A 19,216-nucleotide genomic window follows, 5' to 3' on the forward strand; every position below is an offset into this window, starting at 1 on the left:
TAGAGATGAGAGAGTTAAAAAAGAATGTTATTCGAGATTTTAAATTAAATTAGGAAAGAAGCGGCATACCACACTATCCTCGATCGAGAATAGAGAAAATTCATTTGAACAGATTTTCCATCTATTGTTACTATCGATGAATCGGAAATAAAGCGGCAGGCACGCGTCATATCGGATAGCACGTATTATACATATATACACCGGTGTGCATCGTGAAAAAATGTATAGACAGAGTGCCGGGGCCAATAAAACGTGATTGATACCGTGCGAAGTTTCGAGGGGGAAACGGCCGATGCATATTAAGCTCTTGCAACGAGTCGCATGCGTCGAACATCATCGGCCGCTTCCCGGTGCGAAAAACGCCGTGTTCCGAATAAGAGCGAACGTTCGTTCGCTGAAAATTCCGATGCCCGTTTAAAACCCGTTTGAATATATCGAGAAACATTACTAATCGTCGTGTGCTGCTTAACGATCGCGCCGCTGGCGAAAAAGGGACTTTTCGAATTGTTTTAAATATTACGATATATATATACTAACGCGCGAAACGCGCGACACGGAATAATAGGAAATAATTTGATCAACGCCAGTTTTTATCGACTTGTACTAAAATTTTATTACGTTCCGTTATCGCACTTCCACGTATATAGGTTGATTTAAACGTCGCAACTTTTTCGATAAATGAATGTAACATTTTTTTAAGTACTTATGAGAGAAAATTATCGAATGAAATATCTTGAATAAATTCTTGAAACTTTCATCGTGTAGGAGTTGAATTTATAAATTTACAAAAAAATGTTAATCACACATACTGCGAATATGAAAGATGTTTGGAGCGCAATTGCGTCAATTAAATGCAAAATTTATCTATATCGCAAGCAAGAGTGGCCGTTTAAACACAATAAACGGCATATCGAGTAAGCTCTCTTGTTCTTTCTTTTTCTCTCTTTCTCTTAAACCACCTTATACCGTGGAAAATTGTGCGGTCGTGCGGAGAATGATGCGTAAAATCTATAAAATGTTGATATGAATCGATTAGTGACGGTGCAATAAGTTTGGCCCGCCAGGGGAAAAAGCCAGAAGAGAAGGCACGTGCACCGTGCGCGAGATGATCGTTATCGCGGATCGTTATCATACATTGGATCCGTGGTTAAAAAACAAAAACAAAAAAAAGAAAAACGCATTAGCATTCGCGAAATCATGTCGGCGCATTAAGGAGTGAATGTCCTCCTTCCTTCCCTCTCTTCCCCTCTCTCTCTCTCTCTCGTCTTAATTTGAGGGCCGCGGAAGATTTATTTCTCCGGTCTGTGCGATATACCTTCTTTCCCTCCCCACCCACCCCTCAGGCCGAGACTCACTTTGCCAGTGCCTTCTCGGTCATAATGCGCTATTGTTCGGTATATATTCAGCGATGCATATTCATGCGCGCAGAAATGCACTCGCGCGCCATTAACACTTTTGCGGTGCCGCGGCTCGTGCCACTTCGTAACGAATCGTACATTTGTCCTGCGATCCGCCGTGAATTTCACTTTGATGCATTTCACCGACCGATCGTTATTACACCGCAACCGTTATCCACCCTCTGGAAGGGGAGTGGGAGAATGAAAGGGTAGAGGGAGGAGAAGGGAAAACACCGCAGCATTGTTCTCTGTTATTATGCACACCGAGCGAGATATTATATATTAACAATCGGTTTAAATAGAACTCGTATATATTTGGAAAAGTGAAGGGGAAAGGGGGAGGAAAGAAACTGAATTATTTATCGCGGTGAGAGAGCGAACGAAATTCACAAAATACCAGGAAGAAGGAGGGATGATGGAAGAAAGGCTCGAAATACGATCCAATTAGGGTTCGATTATTATCGACAGCGATATTACACAGCCGTAATGAACTATACGAAAGGAGAGGCTTTCTTCTCGAGGGCGTCCTTGATCGAACCGGTCGGCGCGTCACTTCCAAACTCGAACACGTAGAATAGCAGCTATAGAAAGCGCGCGATTCTTTCCCCCGGCGAATTTATTCCTCGAACGTGGCCGGCATAGCGACAGCTGTATGCTCAAGATTTATGTGAACCCGACATACACACACATACACATCCTTGTATTACATATAGCATACGTATACATGCACGCTTCCGCGGAACGCACATTCGCCCCGCGATAATTAATGGTCACTTTTAAAGCGTTATAAAACGCGTCAAAGAGTCGACGAGACCTTCGCCGTGATTTACGACGCGCGAAACGAGCCTCCCGAGAGAACGGGCTCTTTACGCTTTCTGGGCGACCGACGACGTTATCCCTCGCAAGCTTGTCAGCAGATATCCTCTCGACCGTCTCTCCTCGATCTGCTAGAGAGAGAGAGAGATCAGCGGCAAAAATCAATTCAGAGAGAGTATATAACAGAAGCAAATTTATATTCTCTCTCATTACTCTCGGTATCGGAAATATAATTCTGTGCTAAATGTATGGACGCGATCAATCTTATATTCTTGTAACCATCTATATACACAGGATACAGGATATATTGACAATTATATAATGGGGAAAATAATTATACTTTAGGAATTGTGTACTCTCTTGACAAAATAAATCGAAACGTTAGAATATAATTTTTATTTATAAAATGCTCTATTTTCAATCTTTAAGTTAATAATAATAATTATTAAATTATAATTAATAATATAATAATTTAACAATCTTGAATAATTTTTAACTTGAATAATGTATATGTTTCAGTTTATCTTTCATTTTTAAATGACTTAAAACAATTAATTTATTATAACTCTAGTTTTTAAAACAATAACTGAAAATAATCTGATGATTGTCAAAATTCTACATTTTCTATTCGCATATAAGAAGAAATACATCTTGAATCTAGTCCTATTTTTCTATTTTTTATAAAATATTTATATAAATGTCTGCATTTTATTATGTACTAGAACAACCCTTCGGTTTTGTATTTAGAAAAATGATAATTAACAAAAAAATAATATAAAGTTTATCTAAACTCGATTAATATTTTTTTACAGAAATCAGTTGATTAAAGTGTTAATTTACTAATTAAATTTTAAAATAAAAATATGTTATAAAAATTAAAATAGTAATATGTTGTAAATAATACGTTGTTATAATACGTTATTTTCGATTAATATTTTTTGATAGAAATCAGCTGATAACTGTCAAAAATATTAAGTTTTTGACTCGCATTTATGATTTTATGTTAATGATTAAATAATTGCGCGACGAAAAGGCTAAACGTAGTGAGAAATTGTTGATTCGTACTACTTAATCTATCTAAATTCTTACTTTGCGCATAATAAAATTATGATTTATAAAGTTCGTATAATTTTTTATTGTTTTTGATTGGCATTAATAATTTTATGTTAATAATTAAGTAATTGCGCGACGAAAAGACTGAATATATAAGAAATTGTTGACTCGTACTACTTAATCTATCTAAATTCTTACTTTGCGCATAATAAATTTACGATATATAAAGTGCGTGTTATTTTTTATTGTTTTTAACTCGCATTTATGATTTTATGTTAATGAATAAATAATTGCGCGACGAAAAGGCTAACCGTAGTGAGAATTGTTGACTCGTACTACTTAATCTATCTACATTCTTACTTTGCGCATAATAAAATTATGATATATAAAGTGCGTGTTATTTTTTTATTATTTTTGACTCGTATTTATTATTTTATGCTCATGGCAGAGTAATTGCGCGACAAAAAGGCTGAATCCTTTTCTTTTCTAAAAAAGATATATAAAATCGATACTCGCATATATCAAAGTTTATTGTTGTCGCTTTTCCGCGATGCTTATTGGCTGTCAAGATTCGCGTTTTGTGTTATCGTAGCATCGCGAGGCTGTCATCGCGAGGATTAGCAGTTTGACAGGTTGTTCAAAATAAAATTAAATAAAATAATAATATTAGTTTTAAATAATATGTTATAATACTTTAAACTTGATTAATATTTTTGAAAGTTATCAGCTGATTTCTATCAAAAAATATTAATTGAGAATAAGATATTATAACATATTATTTACAACATATTACTATTTTAATTTTTTGACATATTATTTTAAAATTTAATTAGCAAATTAACGCTTTAATCAGCTGATTTCTATCAAAAAATATTAATAAAGCGAAAATTTGCTAATTAAATATTCTAGCTTACATATTTATATGTATATTGTGTATGTTATAATTTGCTAATTAAATTTTAAAATAATAATATGATAAAAGTTACAAATAGTAATAGTAATAACTAATAAAGTTGTAAATAATATGTTATAATACCTTATTCTCGATTAATATTTTTTCTTTCTAAAGCTATATCTTTTCAAACGAATCTCCTTCGAGTTTTAATTAATTATAATTATTAATATTAAGTCATGTATATAGTATCGCGCGCGCGCTATTAGAATGAAGTTGCCGATGTTTGTAGCTTCGGCCATTACCGAAACACCGCGAGTATCAGGCAGTTGGAGCTGCGTCCCGTTGTGATTAATTAGTAAGCATAATCGTTAGGAACGATTTCTAACCTTTGTATTGTAATATTTATCAATCGCATATCATAATTTCAACGTTAATATGTAGTCGTAATTGTTCGAAACGCATATTTCGCGAAAAATTCGATGCAAAATCTCTTGCCAACATAACCCAACTTAATCTGTTTTCGCGCGCATGAATGTGTTGCGATCCGTGGATATATCTAATATCGTTAATTCTAACTTACATATTTATATTGTATATGTTATAATGCGAAATAATAAAATTATTCTAATATATATATATATGTATTTTATTTGTTACAGGTAACAGTGCGATACACAGTGCGATTCGGTTGCATCGTGTCGGGAGTGCCGTGTAAAGTGTCGCGCGTCGGGAGTGCCGTGTAAAGTTTTGCGTGTCGGGAATGTCATGTAAGTAAAGTATCGGACAATCGTAATTATTCGTGTTTTCGCGAGTGTCGTGAGTGCTACGAAGGAGCAATGACGGTCAACCAAGAGAGGAGGAGGAGGCCCAGGGAGGCATCGGGCGACAGCGGGGCAACTGTGAGGTATGCAAATAAAAACTTTTTTTCTAAATTGTATTGTTTATGAGATATTTGACACACATATATGTTTATACATAATTTGAATATTTTGTTTTCAGATCAATGTGTGCTGTCTACTACAACTCCGCTATTGCACGTATCGGTGAGTGAGAAATTGTTTATATAAATATTTCTATAGCGGTAATGGGGATGTATATAGTATGTTGAAATTATTAAAATAGTAATATATTTTAAATATGTTATAATATCTTATCCGCGATTAATATTTTTTGGCAAAAATCAGCTAATAATTGTCAAAAATATTAATCGAATTTAAAATATTATAACATCCCTTTCTAAAAAAAGGCTTGTTAAGTCGATTCTCGCAAGTACTGTTGCATCTTTTTCGCGATGCTGATTGACTGATTTCGATTTGCATTATGCGTTATATTTGTAGCATCGAGAGAGGCTGTCATCGCGAGGGTTAGTAGTTTAACAATTTGTTCAAAATAAAATAAAATAAAATAATATGTTTTAAATAATATGTTGTAATATTTTATCCGCGATTAATATTTTTTGACAGAAATCAGCTGATAACTGTCAAAAATATTAATCGAGTTTAAAGTATTATAATATATTATTTAAAACGAATATCATTATTTTATTTTATTTCCTTTTGAACAAACTGTCAAACTGCTAACCCTCGCGATGACAGCTTCTCGATGCTACGAATATAACGCACAACGCGAATCTTGATAGCCAATGAGCATCACAAAAAAGCGACAACAATAAACTTCAATTAGCGAGTATCGATTTTACATATTTTTTTTAGAAAAGGATATATATTGACAAATATTATATTTTATAATAATATTCCTTTTAATCACGCAATCATCCCTCAAAATATACATCCCACCAATGTTTTATACAGAGCATCTTAAACACGGTGCTCTTAATTTTCAAGATATATCATTTGTTTGTTGCGGTGTCGATTTTTCATCGACCAAAATGTCGAGGCGAAAAACTTATACTTTTTGTGAACTAAGGAGATACGAGTGAAAAACTCTGTATTAGCGTCGACAGTTTTGATACATTCTACGTCGCGCATTCATATTATATGAGAGCGAACGACATTTGACGGCTTTTCTCTGGCGTAGCGAAATCTCGCGACGTCGAAAGTAGCGAATAGACTGAATGCGCGTTAGACTATTTCGATATTTGCAGTCACCCACGAGAGGAGAGTCACGCTTATCACTTATATAAGTTCGTCACCTCTTTGCAAATCCGTGCAACAACGGATGCATGCACGGGAGAAGCGGGTATATACGGGATAGAGAAAAGCCTGCATGACAGCGACACATCCCTGTTAAAAGTTGCATACGAAAGAGAACAATATTGGCAGGGTGACGTTACAATATGGACATAGATAGGAGCAAATAAGATTTACGTCGCATTCCATCCATCATTGCGAACTGCTTTCTCATCTCGCATTGATCTCACTCGCCGTTCGCGAATCGAATATTAACGAGGTCGAGGATATTTTGCCGTAATTAATCTTAAATCACAAGAATCGCGGGAGTTTTCCATCCCGAGGATCTTTAGAGCGAAACAGAGATATAGCGCAAAATAATATTATACATCCGAAAAATTTCCCTCCAATTCTCAACATTATTCCGCTTCGCAAAATGAAATAATCTCTAAATGTGAAGCGAAAGCGACGTCAGTCGCACTGACAAGCGCAAACCGGTGCAAACAGGTGATTACCGAGAGATTGCTACGTTTACGAGTTTTAAGTATCGTTTTGCAGAAGACTTAGTAAATTTACAATACAGCGACATACAATTCATAGTTTATTGCAATCTTAATCCGTAATAACGTCTATAAAGATAAATTGAAAAAGTAATTTATATATTGATAATAATTTGTATTGTATTAAAAGAGTAATAATTTTTATATGCTGATAGTACATTTATATTTTGTAAGAATTCTTCTTTCTGTTAAATCATAGGCTAGTTTAAATCTCTTTCAGACTTTTTCTTTTCTTATCCTTCCATCTCTACTATAATTCTTCCAACAAAATTATCTAGTATTCCATTTATTATAGAAATTAAGATAAGTTGTAGTAAATTTCTATTTTACGAGTGTTTGACAGTAACTACTTAATTTAGTTGTAGCTAACACTTTGTGCGCTTTATATGAAAAAAAAAAGAGATTAAATCTATTTTGTGAGGAATACAAACTTCTGCTTAGATTATCGAGAGCATAAAAGGAATAAAATAAAAAATGCAAACATTTTAAATATAATTCTTACTTTTAAACGTTACAAACTCAATCTCACGGTATGTCAAGTTGTTGTAATTTATTTCTGCGGCGACTGTAGAATACAATAGTTCGCTCAGCACCTGCAGGCGTCGTCGTTTCTATCTAGCCACGACATGACCCCCTGATGACGACGAACAAGGATGCTTGTGGAAAACGATGGTATCGTCAATTCTCATTGCTCTCCACTACAGTTACTTTCTCCAGAGAGCAAGAGTGCATGCAAGTATGGCTGCACTTGAGAGAGTTGTACTTTTCTCAAATTTATGGTATAGCATATTCTCTACATTAGCAATACATACATTTGTCGATTAGCTTACATTATTGAAAACTATCGTTGGCGATAATTGTAGACGGCAACAAATTGATTTATATTTCACACATTCATACATTCGGGACAATCGGAATATATGTGTATTATACAGCAATTTGTTGCTAACAATATTATATATATATATATATATGCAGCCGTAATTTAGATAAATTATACTGACAAATATTGTCAGCATAATGAAAATATATCGCCATTGAAACGATGTTGCTCCGAATTTGCTGGGTCAAATTTCCCGGCCTATTGCATAACTTTGCTGCAAAATTTTTCTCTCGGGAAACTTGCGGAATAGATTGCCCGGCGGCATATATACGACGACCGGGTTGCTGTGCTTGCAAACCATATGGTCATCAGTTATTTTTTACAGAGGCTTGTACTATAATGCAGAAACTTGCAAAGTTCAAAGTCTGTAATCCGACTCCTCCATATATCGATGGCAAAACAGTTAATCAAAATGTATAACGTTCATGCTGGTACTTTTCTGAGAGTTTCCCCAAGATTGAGAGAATGGAGATGTAATAAAATGATAAAGTAATGAAATAAAAAATACAACCCAAGCGAAGATATTCGTTTCAATTATCGCTAACCAAACAACGTTTTTCAGACTTTTCGTGTTCTCTGTTTTATTACTCATGTATTCTTGAAGAATCACAGTACGAATAATGTTGCAAAATGTGTTGAAAATTTGAGTTTTACATTATCGCTCGCGATACGGTCTATTCTTACCCCAAGTTCTTATGCGAACGATACTTTGTCCAATTCGGCGAAGGAATTAAATTACGGGAAGATTGCCGTTCGACTTTGGAAAAGGTGCCGTTGACGGAAACGTCGATTAATTACACAAAGCCGCGCGGAGCGAAGCGTGTTTGCGAATTCGGAGACCTGGCAGATGCAGCCGCAGCGGGCGCACATTAGAGCGTGTAACGGGATGAAAGCTCGTGCGAGAGGGGGCCAACGCACGTCGGTCTGGCACATCGGTCGATGATTCAAGAGTTAACGCTCCCCTTCCCCTCTTTCCTTCTCCTCTTCCACCCCCTCTCTTTCTCTTTAAAGCATAAAATTTATAGCACGTAATATTATTACGTCGAATCACCCCCGATTTCATTCGCGCCGCGCCGATTCGAATATCAGCTTCCGGTCGTCGAAAGAAAGAGCGCAAGATCCTGGCGCCGGAGAAACTCGCGTGCTAAAATAAAATTATCCGCCGACGGTTTCATAGTCGAGGCAGAGAGTTTATATGTGTGTGTAACCGCGCATAATATATCGGGTATCCCGCCGTGTAATATATCGGATAACTGTCAGATGGATATAGCGAAAGTTTCGCCTTCCCGCTTAAGACACACTTAAGCGATTTTGCGTTTCTCGGGGATAACGCAGATGCTAGTTTTGCGTTCACGGGAGCCGAGAGGGAGTCGAGAGAGAGAGAGAGAGAGAGAGAGAGAGGGTACGATGCATCTCGCATTAATGTATTCCTTGTGCATCCCCGGGCTGCCGCCACGTGGGTTTAACGCGGAGATTCGTAATAATTTATCTTCCGTTAGGGAGACGTTTAAAAAGTTTAAAATTTATTTAAACGCTTTAGAGACAAGGGTGTCGCGGCGTCCCCGACACGCGGGACCAATTGTTTCGTTTAACGATAATGCGCCGCGCAAATAGACAGCGTCGAGAACAATTTAACCGCGCTCGAGACAACAGAGATTGCAATTTCCGGATCAAAGCGATGCCTGGTTGCCAATTAGACGTTTCAACCAACTTCCGTATCCCGAAGCTTGGGAAATCACAGGGCAACGATTACGCAACACCAATCTACGCGTCTGATGGAAAAAAACAAGCAAAATTATCCTGCTACACTTCCATTCAATCGATATCGTCAAAAGATCGATGTATAATGGCCACTTTATACGGCAATACAATAGTCGTTAAACAACGATTTATCGCCCCTTTGACGGTTAATAGTTTTTTTTCAATCTTAATAAATAAACGCGTACGATTTGTGTGTGAGAAAGATTTATATAATTTATATATTTCTAAAATATATATTATATATATAATATGAGGTTCTAAATTAAGTTCTTTTGTGGAATTCTGATTTCACTGAAGAGCAGTATAAATTGGATGCACCGTTCGCAAGGAAAGCAGTGAATTAAGACTAGAAGAGCTTAAACTCAATTGTAACAAATGGCAATTCTAACATTCCTCAATACTCGAGACGGAAAAGTCGGAAAATTATCAAACTTGTAGTTTTGTGAAACAGAGCAGAAATTTTCATTGTTACTTTCTTATACTTATAAAAGCTAGTAAATGATCAAAATGATCATTTTTCTCTTTATTTAGATAGTGAAATTGCATACACAAACGCAGAATACCCGAGAAAGTAGAGAACCATTTTCCCAAGATTCGCTTTGGTTTTGGATGAAGAGAAGAAAAGGCGACTTTTTTTATATCTATAAAATATTTTAATCCTTGGCTTAAAAGAATTTTTAATTCCTCTATTTTAATCTAAGCTATAAAATGTTATAGCTGAGAAAAAAAGAGAAAAAAGAGATTAAATTTATGTTTTATAATAGTTTATAATTAGAAATAAATGTTTTTCTATACAGAATATTGAAATTCTGATATAGTGTTTACACTAACTGCACGAATAATAACAATCATGATTTCTTGTATATAACATAATTTTGTAGCGAGCAATCAAAATTCGATTGAAATTGTTACAATCGATACCAAGCTGCTCCAACTTTTAAAAAATCATATCAAATATCAATTAAATTTGCCAAACACGATATTCTGTTTTTTATAACAATAAAAATATTCTTGAAACTTTATACTCGCAAAGAAATACAACGTATTACTTTAGCATCGCAAACTATTTAATTTCATATCTGAAAACGTTTAAGATGATTAATAAGCAATAATATAGGCACCAAATTTCGAATGCTCTTTTTTTATGACGATTCTGATGAGAATATATCATCTCTTGACGATTTGCCATCGATTCTCATTTTCAAATCTACGAATTATCTTCTCGATTGTCGCGAAAATGAGATTATTGTTGTATAATTATATTTAGATACTTTGAACGAAAATTTGAGTGAGTTGCCGAGAACGTTTTCAGCTGATAAAATTATCCGTCCCTCGGCAAACGTCTTGGCATAAGTCTCCAACTTGAGCAATTATATACAGTCTCCTGCGCGAACGAACGGAACTCATTCCGCTTTACGCCTCTCGAACCGGCGCGTTTACTGAGGTAATAAAGACCACGCTATATAAAGAGTGCAAGAACGAAAGGCAATCAGCACTTACGTGTTCGTGTGATTCCGCGAGAATGGATGTATCGGAGCCTCACTCGTGACTGGTCATACCGGAGAATATACACATGCACACACACCTACACGTACACCTATACCACACTTTATTCTCTTCTTCCTTGGAGTGAAACTTAGAATCGCGGCGTATAAATCACAGGTTTCAGCACCGGGGCATCGGGGTTTCGGGGTTTATATCGTTTCCCTTTCAGATAGAGTCTTCAAGTTCCTTCTTCACTCGGATCATCCTCCACTGTCGGCAAACAGTCTCTAATTCGTTTCCTACCTCTCCTTTCTCCTTTCTGTCCGCATTCGCGATGAGATAAATCACATCTAGATGTTTCTCAGCACGAGAATGTCGAGATTGTTATCTGTCCCGAATGAATATGCAACGCGACGGTAGACAGCGTGAAAAGTATAACGTGGAAAGTATAACCGATGTGAATGAAGGGAGCGACGAAAGAAAATTGCGCGCCCTCGTCGCTTGAGCGCAAACACCCCGTATCGCGAGGGTGAACGAACCGTGTGCAGCTCGTAACCCGACACGAGTCGAACTCGCTGCCTCCTCGGGACGGTGGTTGACGACGCCGACGCCGCCGCCGACGCCGACGCCGCCGTCGACGCCGCCGTCGACGCCGGCGCTGCCTGCCGGGGGTCACGAGGGTGGCTCCGGCTTCGCGACTGCGCCCTTTTACTCTCTTCAACCCATTACGTATCTCGCACACGCGTGACCATGAGACAACACGCGTCGCTCTTTACGCGTACACCATACACGCGCGTGTGTATGAGGAGAGGCTGGCTCTCTCTCCCTCCTCCCTTTTCTCTGTCTGTCTGTGTCTCTCGTTTTATCTCCTTCTCGCTGCGTGTATATCTCTGAGGCCCCGGCCACCCCCATCTACAGCCCCGGACCGTGTCTCTCACCACCGCAACACGTAGCCCCGTATAGTGGTTTTCTCTCTACTATCCTCTCTCCTCGCCTCGATTGTACTCTATATCTCGCGACGTATACATCACTATATCACTTTATGTCTCGTATAGCGTTTTATTAACCAGAAATCAAGTGCAGTTTCTTCAGATCTTCGCTTTTCTCAGCCGCGGGCGTTTTGCCACGATATGGTACTCGTATTTTTTAACAACTGTTCCGATTATTCGCCTTCGATGTGCCATTTCTTTCAACACTTAACGGCCACTACTGTCGGATCCACGGTTTCATGTCATTGTGTTGCTTAGAACGTTTTCTATTAACTGTCACGCTCGTTGCTTTCAACCTGATGTCCTCGATGTTATATGTGCGGCCTCCGCGTTTGTGTCGTTCTTTTATCCCCGTTCCTTTCTTATTCGTTCAGTTTTCCACATTTTTACAATGACATTTCTTTGGCTTTACATCGACGCATACGTCAACTCGCGTCTACATAAGAATGGTAACGTTGCGCGCAATTTTCCTCGAACTGGATATGAAATGTTCTTTCCTCTGATTTTGCTCCCGATCCCGAAGACGTATTTATAATATGTCATTTGAATATTCTTATTTCTATTGTTTAAAAAAAATCTTGAGAAAAAAATTGGAAAAAATTGTCTAGTTGAGAGAGTTTAAGGTACAATGATGTATGAAGATTTAATAATCTATAATCCTCTTTCCACAAAAAAAAACTCATATATCTCAACAACTGCATTAATCTTCTGCTAAAGAATTGCATATGTGTATATATATATTGGGAAAATTATTACATTTCTAACACTGACTTTATTCTTGAAAATTGAAAAAAGTGCAAGCAATTATTTAAATTCGAATAGTGATTTGCAACTAAATCTTTGATAACGGCTAAATCCTCCTTATAAAAAATTTGCAATAAAGAAGAATTATGCCGCTTTCGAAATAGATATATACATATAGTATATATGTATAAATATAAGTAGATACTTACATAGGGACAACACGAGAAACAACTTCAGCGCGCTTGTAATATTCAGATTGTTTGGAAAAGCTAACTTATGCGCTTTAGAATCAACGCTGAGATTTAACGATGGACATAAACTTTTATAAGGATCTTATTAATGATTGTACTTCGTCGTGAAAACTGTTTTTATAGTTTTTCTTTATGACATATTCCATCCATACAGTATTTTACGTATCGCAGTCCGCCGTGCTCTTACTTGCACATAAAATGTTAAACATACTAAATGCATTGATGTATTCATCAAAATAGGACTTTTGTAATGTTTTAAAGCTTTGGCGAATCAAAAAAAAAATAAATGACGAAATCATTTCTAATCACTTTCGAATGATTCTCTAGCGATATCTCTCTCGATATAAAAAAAAACTGGAAAAAGCGCGATAATAAAGATTGACTTGATATTTTCGCAAAGCGAAAAAATCATTTCTACAACTGAAAAATCTGCAAAGAAGGACAAATAATAATTCTAGGATACTTTATAAATTATCGCTAGGTAAATAGAGGGAAAGCACATTTCACTCGGAAGGTTAATAGATATTTGCGCGGTTGCCTAAAATGTTGAATACGCTTGTTAAAACGAGCATATTGGCAGACTAATACCGAGGAAATTAATACCGAGGCATATGTTCCGAGCAGAGCTGCCTAACCAGCGCATTGGTACGTCGCAATCGAATCCGTAGCTGGTTGTATGCACACCGGTATGCGTGAGTGAAAGGCAGAGAGGCGGAGAGAGGAAGCGAGCATAAAGTCCATGGAGGGTGCCGGTCGGATGATATACTGGATACCGGTCCGTGGTGGCGGCATGGTGGTTACAGATAAGGAACAGGTCGCGGAGCTCCGGGGGATGGAGACGGTACTAATTTAGTAAGCGCGGCGAACGAGAGGGTAGCGGCAATATCCACTTCCGGCTTCGTGTCTGCAAAGACGGAAGTAACGCGCCGCCCCGAAGATGCTTTAAATTTAATTTAATAGGACCGCCAGCGCCGATGTTTCTCTATTCATTCCGCGCAAAATATCATAAATAAATTGATGCGATACTTTCCCTAAAGACGAATATGTGGCAATATTGAATAAAATAAAATGACGATATAAAGTATTCAGAAGCGAAATCCCCCAAAATATCGATGCTGTCAAAACAAAGTGTGTCTGAAATATTGCTTCGGTGATGCTTAAAATTTAATCCAGGGAATATCGATATTTTTATTCGTTTAATATAAAATATTACATCGCGCGCGGAATCATGAGGGAATATTATTTTCACGCGAAAATTATCAGTCTATTTCACGATAATTTCTTGAAAACTAAAACACGTCGATGTGTTTCTCGATAATATTTCCCGCAAAAGTATTTGACGTTGGCGGATATTTTCCGCACAAGAAGCCGATACTCCGCAATCCCGAAATATCGTAAATATCCTAGTAACACCCGTGCGCGCGGATAACGTTCGTAAGCGTAGGTAGGTTGGTCGAGCATATTTTATCCCGCGCGCGTATTCGCATACGCCGCGAATTGGGTGACTATGACGAAACGCGGAGGATTTCTCCCGCCGAGGGGTGTAGCCGGAGATTCGTTTCCCGCGCGTCTCGCTGTCAAAACGTGGAGTTTCGCACGCGGAAGAGTAAAGTAGGATACTGTGCCGAATGGTTACATAGATAAGACCGGTCTCAGCGTCCCGCACCACGAGAGAGGAGAGAGAATGAAAGAGAATGAAATAAAGAGAGAGAGAACGCAAAGTTTGATCCCCCTCGTTCTCTCCCGCTACTTTGGCCTCTTTCCTTTTTGGCCCCGGATTTGCTCGGCGCGCCTGGGCACATCTGCGACTTCCGTGTGTCGCGAAGAAAAAGAACTCCGAGAGAGTGAGAGAAAGAAAGAGGATTCAACCGGGATCAGCGGAATTTACTCCAGTGGATTGCGAGCACGCGTCTCTCCGACGCGCCGCGACCAATCGGCCGGGCGCGTGACAGAAATTGTGTCTCCTTGAGTATCATCGCTATCGTATACTAGGCATTGGGGTAGGAAAAGGGGAAGAGAGGGATGTTCCGGTAATGACTTTATGACACGGATACGAGGAATATTCGTATAGCGACAAGGACGTTGACAAGGGAGGATCTCTGACGGGGTTGCGTCTGCTGTTTGATTAAGGGAGGGAACCAAACGGTATACAAATTCCGTTGAAATATACAGCATGTGTGCATGTACGTGGCGGGCGACGGAGATGTATACAGTTGCGAAATCGTGAATATTCCATCAGTAATCAGTCGCGTTTCAATAACGTCACAGTTCACCCGAATGGCCCAGGAATTACATATTGACTTACACGTGCCTTGTGCCTCGGCGCTTAACAATTCTTCGCGATGCAACTCGTTCGTGATGCTGATAAGCGCGACGAAGGCGATAATGTCGTCCGGGACCGGGAGTCTTATGCTAATTACGCGCGGACGAGAGATATATGCAATTTTTCCCTCTTTCTCTCTCGTAAATGATATGCTAGAATAAAAACGCGCGTGCGCTTCTATTACAGCGTCGCGTTATTATGGCATTATGCAAACATCGTTCGCGCGATCGCACTTTTCACACGCAACTTCTCCTTCGCCAGTCATAAAAGAGAAATGCGGATGCGATATGGGGTAGAAATACGTCCGGGTATTAAGCATCGATTTGGAGATTATTCGTTTCGAATGCGAGATGCGAGTCTCAACGCGCGAAATATCGGACGCGGCATTTAATAAAAAGTCCCCTTTTTGCGCGTAATATTTCCCAAAGGCACGCGGCCGCGCGCTAGCGCGCATATACATATACGCGTAATAAAACATGATACCACAGTGGTGCACGTATGATTAGCTGTTTCATTAGCCGGCGGGTGCTTATTCGGCTTTTAGATCAGTGCACAGCGCGGGCCGTAGCTCCCAGCGAATCGCGGTATAGCTCGTTTATGCTCCACCGTGTATTTTGTACTTGTCCATTTGCTTACACGCGTTTCCACTACACGCATCGTTACGAGGAGTTAGCTGTCGCCATTGGTCCCTCGTGTCGTTGTTGCCCGTCGCGTGTTAATGTCCATGTGCGCGTATACATATCTCGAAGGATGACCAATTTCCTCTCTGCACGTACGTTACTAAAACTTGGTATTAATTAGCGAGGGAAAAGAAATAATGGCGAACAAGAGAGAGGGAGATTAAATATATTATAGATTCTACCCTAAATACAATTCCAATTCTATATATAGATTCGACCCTAGAGCAAGTGCGAGGCCAAATTTTACGTGGGTTCAAACTGCGATTGTATTATGCACAAGTTCGACAATAGGGAACAACGCTCTTAGCTAATCGAACTAAATATAAGCAAAACACATCGATACAATCTGACTCATAATTGTAAAACTTGGCAAATTCTGGTATTCCTTCATCAACGCTCCGGATACCTTGAAGTTGTCTTGTTTCGAAACTACAACGAAAGAGATTATTTCTTATTAAACTTAGTTGGGTAAATTCTATAATTAATGCAGGATAGTAATTATCAGCTGAATAATATACATTCAACGAACAAATCGAATTGCCGGCACAAGCAGCGTAGATAGATACTTGACATTAGCCTAAATTAGGCTTATGCAGTAAGCCCATGTATCCAGATGTAAGAGACATGTCGGCCGACGATTACCGGTTCTCGACCGTTTTCGTCGAGGTATCTGTAAATTCTATAAGTTACATATTGCAGGAGAAGTTTGTTGTAATCTACCAACTTCGAAACTCAAGTGTCTTTGTATAGCCGTGCTATGGGCATCGTCGAGCGGGAGAGTGCGCGCTGTATCAAAGTAGTATGAAATAACTTTCGCGAGTCCGTAAAGTTTCCTTACCGGTCGAAAATTATTTCCAAGAGCTCGAGTTTCTCAAAGTAATGTCTCGTCGACTAACTATGACGTTTGCATTTTCATGTCGAAGGGTAATTCTCCAATTATGGTCATTGATCCGTATACAACTCACTCCACTTTTACAAGATGCGAGAAGAGATCATTCTGGCGCAAACTTTAGAGAATGATAAATAGAACGAAACAAAGTGTCTCTCGTATAATAAACATAGAGATCGATTCTAATAACGTTCCATTCGTTTATATATAAAAAGTGTTTTGTCTTTAATAAAAATTCTTCTAATATTTTCGCGAGATTAAATGAACCGTATATATTTTACAAGTGCTTTTACCAAACAACACACGCCATTTGACTCCAATGTAACTATCGTCTTGGCAGCGTCAAGGATAAAGGTAAGAAATCCTTTTCTACTTTTTTTTTTAGTTTAGACGTAACGCAGACCACACGGTTCCGGCATAGGAATCGCGTCACGTAACAACCGATTCCCCTGACGGCGTAGCGAGAAAGCGAACGGGAAGTAACACGGAGCAGTTCGTAACTCCTTGGAACTCGTTGGAACTGGTAACATCTTTGCTACTTCTCGAGTGACAACGGCGGAACGGGTTGGAATGGTATAAAGCGACGCTCCTGTCCCAATACGCACCTTCCGATACACATATTCGCAGTCTGAAGCTTTGATCTTTCACCTATCGCGATGCCATCGGGTATCGGACGAAAGGGGCAGGAGGGGCTTCCTCTATACTGACGTTCGAACGACGGACGTTCGAACATCCTTTTGCTACTTTTGACGCAAGTGGCTTTGACTTCGTTGGTCGAGTTCTGGAACGTCGAGGGAAGGAAAGATGGCGCGTAAAGGAATCGTATTTCTTCGCTCGTGAAATCAAATTCTCTCAGCAACATTGCGCTCGGATGTCATTTCGCTGGCGGCGTTATAATTATTCGTCGCGTTTGTAAAATCCGTCGTTGAACGGCGAATGAAATCGCTGATAAACGCGCGTCGAATCGGAGTGTATATATGTATAGCGCGATAATATATAGAATTTTATCCTTTGTTTAGCGAGCACGCGAACGATTAAATGCAATATCGACGTATCGATGTCAAAATGCTCGTTAATCCATTGGCAACGATAATTTTTGACCTAATTGCTCGATCATCTTCGACGAGCTCGAAATTTGATATTCACACACGCGGATAATATTGGCAGCTAGCTGTGTGCCAAACATTATTTCTGTTATAAGAGGATAATTTAAATAAACGTATGCGCGCTCAATGTTACAAGCGCTTTAGTGTCGCGCGGCGATAATTATTGCGCGTTTCTCCCGTGTTCATTTAATATTTCAAGCACGCCGTAAACAAAAGTGTCGGATTTTCCGATATGGCGGTTGTATTGACCGGACGCGAAACGAGCGCCCAACATTTTCCGATCTCGCGCCCGCGTGTGTGTGCATTTATATGCGTTAATAATCTCAATAAAACGTACAACACCGAGAGATCCGGACGTTCGATTATGAGTGTACGTATCAGCGCTCGGCGCGCATTTTGCACACACATTATGTTCCCATTATTAAAACACATTACCAGAGCGCGTTGCGGGCTATCCGGATGTATATATACAACGGAATGAACGTAACGCCGATAGGGTTGATAGATCACGCGTTTCCCCGACGCCGTCGATGAGCCGGGTGCGAGCGCGCGGCTATTTCATTTTCCATCTCAGTGGATTTGCCGAGGCTAATCGATAATCACACCACAGACACGCCCGACGCTCGCTGCGATAACAGCCAAGCGCATGAAGAACCAGCTTCGTCCTTTGGTGCCATTCCACAACGGTTATCGACAGTGGATAGTCTCGACCATGCGTATCGAATGTAATTTTCGTGTGCGTATTTAACGAGGTGTCCTATACAAAGAATCGATACAAATTTGGGAAACGCATAGAATCGAAAAAAATATTTTTGTCCCGTCTTTTAGAAGGGTATGACTTTCTCTAGGCATTTCTATCGCCCATCCATAGCGTATATACAAATTACTGAAACATTTGATTTTATATGTAGCAAACTAATTTATTATTATTCCAAATTTGAATAACAAGCTGTTGCTTACGCGGTGTTTTTTTTTTCGTCGCATCGTTAAATTATTTATTTTCCAAATTTATTCGACCAACGTGCATTCTCGCTATCGACTACGAAAGCGTCTACTAAGTACCGTCGGTTGGTTACATCCGGTTGCTGGGAATACAGTTGATTGTGCGTCCATGTATTGCCTGATCGAATCCCGGTTTCTTTCATGTCGGTCAATAGAGGCGTCGTGTCCGCCGCAAATTGCTCCGGAACTAAGCCGGAGCAATTAGCAACGTCTGCGTATGCGCGTTATATCGAATTGGCACGCAACGACAGCA

The 19,216-nt window shown here is 39.0% G+C and overlaps 1 protein-coding gene and 1 long non-coding RNA gene across 2 annotated transcripts in view; one reads left to right on the plus strand and one right to left on the minus strand.

Moving 5' to 3' along the window:
- The window catches only part of LOC145943510 (uncharacterized), a 43,965-nt gene extending 38,609 nt beyond the window's left edge, over positions 1-5,356 (plus strand). Inside the window, exon 4 of the long non-coding RNA XR_014426527.1 lies at positions 4,821-5,356. This is a non-coding gene — a long non-coding RNA (uncharacterized LOC145943510). The remainder of the gene's footprint in view (positions 1-4,820) is intronic.
- LOC145943509 (cyclic GMP-AMP phosphodiesterase SMPDL3A) overlaps positions 1-11,574 on the minus strand; it is a 46,894-nt gene extending 35,320 nt beyond the window's left edge. Inside the window, exon 1 of the mRNA XM_083051075.1 lies at positions 10,995-11,574. The gene's annotated coding sequence lies outside the window, so the exon portion shown is untranslated. The remainder of the gene's footprint in view (positions 1-10,994) is intronic.
- Between the last annotated feature and the right edge of the window lie 7,642 nt (positions 11,575-19,216).

The sequence above is a fragment of the Prenolepis imparis genome, unplaced genomic scaffold, assembly GCF_030444845.1.
Source record: "Prenolepis imparis isolate NDT839.2.m4 unplaced genomic scaffold, iyPreImpa1.0 SCAF_12, whole genome shotgun sequence".
In the NCBI taxonomy this organism is placed as follows: domain Eukaryota; kingdom Metazoa; phylum Arthropoda; class Insecta; order Hymenoptera; family Formicidae; genus Prenolepis; species Prenolepis imparis.